Source organism: Schistocerca serialis, chromosome 1, assembly GCF_023864345.2.
Source record: "Schistocerca serialis cubense isolate TAMUIC-IGC-003099 chromosome 1, iqSchSeri2.2, whole genome shotgun sequence".
Lineage (NCBI taxonomy): Eukaryota > Metazoa > Arthropoda > Insecta > Orthoptera > Acrididae > Schistocerca > Schistocerca serialis.
In genome coordinates, this window is record NC_064638.1 from 1,030,947,905 (window position 1) to 1,030,955,450 (window position 7,546).

At 41.0% G+C, this 7,546-nt stretch overlaps 1 pseudogene; it reads left to right on the forward strand.

The window, feature by feature from the left end:
- Positions 1-6,208: 6,208 nt before the first annotated feature.
- Positions 6,209-6,326, forward strand: LOC126426215 (5S ribosomal RNA; annotated as a pseudogene).
- Positions 6,327-7,546: the final 1,220 nt, after the last annotated feature.

The following is a 7,546-nucleotide window of genomic DNA, read 5'->3' on the forward strand; positions in this document are numbered from 1 at the left end:
AGAAATGTATTACTTTTAAGTTGCGAGAGATGTTTTTTTTCTGCCAGGTTCAATGTGATTCTGTAAGTGACTGTCTTTTAGATTCAAAATTTAATTAACGATGTTTTTCTGAAAATAATAAACCTTTATTCAGTTTTTTCCTAGGTTAACAATTTGAGCTTTTTAATTCAGTCTCACTGTACATGATGATTGTATGAAGAGAAAATAGTAAACTAGAATATTTTTAAAAAATAAGTGATCTAAACTTTTCCTTTGACAGATCGTTTTGTGCGTACTAAGAAAGACAGCCCGTAGTTCATAAACTGAACGAAGTATACCAGGCTGTGGATAATCAGGCAACCTCTACTCATAGAGCAGGAGACGCCACACGTTCCCACTCACGGGTAGCTACGTTCCGTATAAAATATCAAGCTCCAGACCAACTGTGCGATTAGAGTAACAAGTTCTGTGTAGAAGCTACAGTAATTATTCAAATGACTAAATCTGTCTCTTTCCATCATATGTCTGTCATGTTATCTTTGCTTCACCTGTCGTCAATGACATTATGTTTTACGTGTTATTACCCAAGAGTACTCCTATAACTTTTCCTCCTCTACTGTCACCCTAATGGATGGTTCAGTACCTGTCCCTTATTTTTGTGTGGCTTTTCATGGACTACTTCCCCCGTCTACTCATTGTATGTAGTCTTCATTTTCTACTTCATTTGTTTCCTTAATTTATGTTTACCATTTCATAGCACCGTATTATAAGTCCCTCAGCTCCTACTCCTCTGGCTCCTGCACATTTTTAGAATCTTTTGCTTCAGTTAAAGTTACCATTCAATATTTCTGAAGCTCACTAAGTATTTGATAATGGTGCAGAAACTTTTCTTCACGTGCACGAAACTTGATTCTTTTCCCTTCTCTTCATGACTCTCTAGGCACCAATTAAAATGTCTGACATGACGTAGTGATTGACATTTATCTCCAATTCAACTTTTTGCACTTTATTTCAGCACTTTGGTTATAACATTTTTAAAGAATTGTGATGCTAAACCTTCATTTAAATAATTTTTTTTTGAAAACAGTAAACATATGCCCTTAAACGCATAACTTAAGAATCATGAGCACTTGTTCGTCTTCGCTATTTTGAAACACAACTCTTCTAATGAACCATTGCTCAAAAGTTTTAAGGTATGCATTTTCTAGTACATGTTTACTGGACATTTTTTTCTTGTTTTGGTCAATATTACCACTTCCAAAATATGGAAAGCAAAGAGCTTGCAGTAGAATAGATTTGTTTCACAGTATCGAAGATCAAGAATTTCTCATAGCTCTTAAGGTATGCGTTTTAGACCCCATGTTTACTTGACTTTTTGTTTCTAATGATCATTCATATTGACCACCACTTCTGAAACACCCTGCATACATGTGAGAATAGGACTACCGGAGCAATTTAATACTTCATTTCCAGCGTAAAGTTTACACACGAGCAAAGCTCAGTTAAACGTAGCCTGTGGGCCTAGAATTTAGACCACATGTTCAATAAGCAGGAACAATTAATGTACACAAAAGACATATCTCATCAGGATATGTCCTATTCATACCACGAATGAACGGAAGACACCTTAGTCTGTAGAAAGCGTCAGTGAAAATTGATTTTCCCCCTTACACAATGGGAGATGATCTTTCTCAAGTTAAGCAACACTGAAAAACTGATCATATGGTTAAGATTTATACGGCTAAAAAACGTTAGGAAACATAATAAAAACAAACTAGGTTCATTATTTTTCTGTGCTTACTTGCCAGCCACATAAACTCTGTGTCTCGGCACGCTGGACGATGAAGGAGCTGCGAGGCCACAGGACAGAATGAAAAACAGATCTCAGTTTCCTTTCAGAATTAACCCCGTAAACCACCGCGGAAGATTACTGTACCAGTGGGTGGCTGTATCAAGAACTTAGTCTATCAACAATTTATTTGACCAAGCTAACAGTGCTAGAAAATTACGACACTACTTTTTATGGCAGTGTGTGGTGCCTGGATGTGGGAGGCGATGTAAGGGTATGAAATACAACTTTATGAATTTCAGTAGAATAAGCCGTGACAGGTATACCTTTACCCAATTCACATTCCTCCCGACGTTTCAGTTCCTAAAAAAGAAATATAAAAAAATTAAAAAAATAGCTCATTCCCCTCCCACCTACACTTTCTTGAGCAGTTTTCCAACCAAGCGTCCATCTGAGGTTTCGGCATTTCGTACTAAGGAAGCTGACAACGTGAGACTATTTTTGGAAGGTTTCATTTTTCTGCGTGCACGTTCTGCATCTTCAGTGCATGCTTTCTACCAACTTCAGAATTCCCATGCCATTGATCATGTGTGATTCTTCCACAACAGGAAGAAGGCGTGAAATTCTGTCTGCACTGCAGTTTCTTCTTCTTCTTTGTTTCAGAACCGCTCAGGACATTTTTCTTACAATATCTTAACTGACTGCCATCGAGGCCAACCTTCATAAGCAGTAATCACGGTGATTTAGATAGCACTTCCTGATCGATTTAATAATTTTAGAATGTGTCTGAACAGGGTCTGCACAAAAGAATATCGGTCATTGCAATTTACTTGCGACGTAGTTACAAAGCAGTAACAGGTCTTAACAAGTGAGTGGACATGTGTTCTTGATGTATCAGGACGAACAAAAGATACTTATTGTAGCATTTTTTCGATTCCTTACATATATACTACAATGTAAAGCAGAATTTCTTTGGATATTTACTCATGCCTAAGAACCGGTATGGCGCAGAATCGTCTGGTGTTTACAAACATGTGTCATCGTAATTCATAATTTACATAGAAAATAGCTATTATACTCAACGTGCTCTCTCCGCAAATACAGGGTTTAGGTCCCGAATGATGGGACCTAAATCGTTCTCCACTGAAGTTGTCTTCTTTGCACAAGTAACTATGACAATGTTTTTAAATTTCTTACACCTACTACTATTTCTTGAAACTGTTATTCCAGACGAGATGCCATTGTTATAATCTCTGGAGTAAGAAGTCGTAGGCTGCATTTTTGTAACGCTTACGCTCTTTTATTACAGCTGATTTATTATGGTTTATTATGTTTGATTTTCTGCCTTTCTTGCAGCAAAATTCTCGAAACGCGTTGTGCTAAGCCTAAAAAAATAAGTAACTTGGGCAGTTTTCATTGTTTAAATCATAAACAACAGATCACTAGTATCCTCTTTGAATTGCACTTCCACAAATTTGTATATTATTGGATTAACACTGTTCCCGCTAGAGCCTTCTCAGGAAGTATCTCCTGCGGTACTGTGGGTATCCCACATTTTGCTGTTTACTATCATGGAGAGTGAATGTAATGCTTTGAGGGATGGGATACTGTATCTCCTGTCCTGATACACCACACGGCCAGAAAAGGTGACGGCACAGTAACTATCTCTGTCTTTTTCTATTATAAAAGCAATTCAGTGACAGGTAAGTGCACGGAATTTCAGCTAACGCGTAATTTACGTAAAACATTGAGCTGCTGACTCAGAATATCAATACGTAGTCCATCAGTAAGGATTCAGAAAAATGGTTTACTGTGCACTGTAAGTTTATACACCGAAGGTGGTGTCATAACACTAACTTCTCACTATATGCGGACGGAATAACATTCTAAATGCTGATTATTAATTAATTTCTCATTCAAAGAAAGAGATTTTGCTATCAATTTCTTTCTTTAGAGAAATTTTTATTTTTCATTGCAGTGTCACTCCCTTTTGGCAGGACTCTAAAAATTTATATAAAAAAAGTCATATTTAGATATTAAAAACTGATGGATTTCGACAACCTTTTATAGTTCAATGAACTTAAGTGTACGTCGTGAAAGACGACAATTTTTTCTGGAATTACTTCATATGCAGGGTGGCCATGTCGTCTTCATTCGCAGGGGCGTGATTCCGACTGTGGAAAAGCGGAGTTTTGATTTCTTATGTTAATGAAGCACGCTCCCAGTCCAAAGTTACGCCCATCGGAAGGAAAACACTTAGCTAGATCGGTCTCTGATATTTGTTTCCGAGAAAGGCTCGATGTCCGGTAAACGACCTTCACACCACATTTATAGTAAATATTCTGTGGCTATTGTATTACGAAGTAAATAAGACTAGTTCTCCGGTACTGTATTGTTGCTCTATATGATGGGAGAAAAGACGATGGTGATGATGGAATGAAAAGAATGTCAGTTAATATTACCTTGTTCGACACTAACTTGAACCAGGAAGAATTCTTGATCCTTGCAGTGCATTCAGAGAGAGAACAGCTGTAATTAATCCGAAATCGCTTTCTACACACAAAAAAAAAAAAAAATAAAAATAAAAAAAATGAGGGGAGGGCGAAGTGATCACGTGAAATGGTACGCCACAAGCGCTCGTCTGCCTTTATCATCATTTCCCAAAGTTGGGCAGAAATCCATAACGCTATGATAAGGCGGCGTTATCTGCATTCTTTGGCGGCTTTGCTTCTGCTCTACAATTCACCTTGAAATGTAATTCGCCGATGATGAATCTTTGGCTTAAAAACTACTCAGCTCATGGAAGATTGAAGACAGTGTACTCTGACAGCATTTTGATCTTTCATCTTGGACGCAGATATGATCACCGTACAAACTATTAGTCTTCCCTTTAAAGCAACACGCTGGTTGTTTTAGAGAACTGGTCTCAGGGCTTCACGAGACGGTTAGCCGCTGCCGTAAGTCATGGCAGTGAAGTGGTGTGTATGTGTGTGTCTGTGTGTGTGTGTGTGTGTGTGTGTGTGTGTGTGCCAGGCGGTTGCTGGGAATTAATACAATAAGACGAGCCGTCACGGAGTCGTGACGGCAAAGCGTTTGGGCGTGCCGGTAACTACACCGTGTCCTGTGTTGATGTATCAAAGGGGACTGTCCGATGTGCCTACAACGAATGTTGTGCCACTCGCAGTCGCGTAACTGGACGTAAGAATACTAGTCATAACAAGATACTAACCGACAGGAGTCGGGGACGAGTGTCACGCCCTCGCAGTGACGGTCTACATCTACATCTACATCCATACTCCGCAAGCCACCTGAGAACCTCTATCGGTTCTCCCCTCTATTCCTGTCTCGTATTGTTCGTGGAAAGAAGGATTGTCGGTATGCTTCTGTGTGGGCTCTAATCTCTCTGATTTTATCCTCATGGTCTCTTCGCGAGATATACGTAGGAGGGAGCAATATACTGCTTGACTCTTCGGTGAAGGTATGTTCTCGAAACTTTAACAAAAGCCCGTACCGAGCTACTGAGCGTCTCTCCTGCAGAGTCTTCCACTGGAGTTTATCCATCATCTCCGTAACGCTTTCGCGATTACTAAATGATCCTGTAACGAAGCGCGCTGCTCTCCGTTGGGTCTTCTCTATCTCTTCTATCAACCCTATCTGGTACGGATCCCACACTGCTGAGCAGTATTCAAGCAGTGGGCGAACAAGCGTACTGTAACCTACTTCCTTTGTTTTCGGATTGCATTTCCTTAGGATTCTTCAAATGAATCTCAGACTGGCATCTGCTTTACCGACGATAAACTTTATATGATCATTCCATTTTAAATCACTCCTAATGCGTACTCCCAGATAATTTATGGAATTAACTGCTTCCAGTTGCTGACCTGCCATTTTGTAGCTAAATGATAAGGGATCTATCTTTCTATGTATTCGCAGCACATTACACTTGTCTACATTGAGATTCAATTGCCATTCCCTGCACCATGTGTCAATTCGCTGCAGATCCTCCTGCATTTCAGTACAATTTTCCATTGTTACAACCTCTCGATACACCGCAGCATCATCTGCAAAAAGCCTCAGTGAACTTCCGATGTCATCCACAAGGTCATTTATGTATATTGTGAATAGCAACGGTCCTATGACAGTCCCTTGCGGCACAACTGAAATCACTCTTACTTCGGATGACTTCTCTCCATTAAGAACGACATGCTGCGCTCTGTTATCTAGGAACGATTCAATCCAAACACACAATTGGTCTGATAGTCCATATGCTCTTACTTTGTTCATATACAACGGTCGGTGTCAAACTCGTCATGAATTGCAACTGTCAGTGAATTCAAGTCCATTTCAAGCAGTATCCGAGCGAATGTAGCGAAAGTAACTGAATATTTTAGCGTTCGGAGGCGGAAGTATCAATTTATCCACATTAAGTTAATAATATTCGCCAACGGCCTTGCCGCAGTGGTAATACCGGTTCTCGTCAGATCACCGACGTTTAGCGCTGTCGGGCTGGGCTAGCACTTGGATGGGTGACCATCCGGTCTGCCGAGCGCTGTTGGCGAACGGGGTGCCCTTGTGAGGCAAACTGAGGAGCTACTTGATTGAGAAGTAGCGGCTCCGGTCTCGGAAACTGACATACGGCCGGGAGAGCGGTGTACTGACCACATACTCCTCCATATCCGCATCCAGTGACGCCTATGGGCTGAGGATGACACGGCGGCCGGTAGCTACCTTTGGGCCTTCGTGGCCTGTTCGGTAGGAGTTTAGTTTAAGTTAATATTCAGAAGTCAGAATATACAACATAGCCGTTTAAGGTATATGGCGCGCGCGGCCACGCGCTTAGCACAGCCGACCGGCCAAGACTCCGTTCACAACTTCTCTTACTAAAGGAGGCAAAAAATAAATGATAAACAAACGGTTACTGAGAAGCAGCAGTGACTGTAATAGCCACTCATCTGTTACTACAGCTATTTTTATAACTGCCAATAGTGCTTGGCGGCTTCTGTTGACTGAAGCGCGTATTATGCTTTCGCATCATCTGAGCTCTGACCACGTATAAATGAACAGAGCAGATGGACGGACCATCTATGAGATATTATATAGTTCATAGAAATAACTTACAATGTGCGGCATCTGTTTATCGAAGTGTGTACTTCTGTTTCATGCAATCTAACTACATAAATGGACCATAAGAAATCGTATGACTACGGAAATAGCCGTCAATGGGTGGGTATAAGCTATTTTTTTGTTGCAGTTATGTCAGACTGCATGCGATCTCCAGAATGAGATCTCTACTCTGCAGCGGAGTGTGCGCTGATATGAAACTTCCTGGCAGATTAAAACTGTGTGGCGGATTGAGACTCGAAGTCGGGACCCATGCCTTTCGCGGGCAAGTGCCCTACCAAGTTTGGGAAGTACGAGACGAGATACTGGCAGAATTGAAGTTGTGAGGGAGGGTCGTGAGTCGTGCTTGGGTAGCTCAGTTGGTTGGCCATTATAATACTTGCTCCTGATGCCGGCACGGTAGCTCAGCTTGTTAGGTCAGAGTGTTAGCTAGTTAGCTACACTGTGTAACAAAAAATTGAGTGAACGGATCAACGAAGAACCTAAATGGGTGTGATCGGACGTCCGCCGCCAACAAATTCAACGAACAATATAGAACAAAATGAGATAAAGAAAGTTGGTAGAGCACTTGCTCGCGAAAGGAGAAGGTCCCGAGTTCGAGTCTCGATCTGCAGACAGTTTTAATCTGCCAGGAAGTTGCATGTGATCTGTTTACGG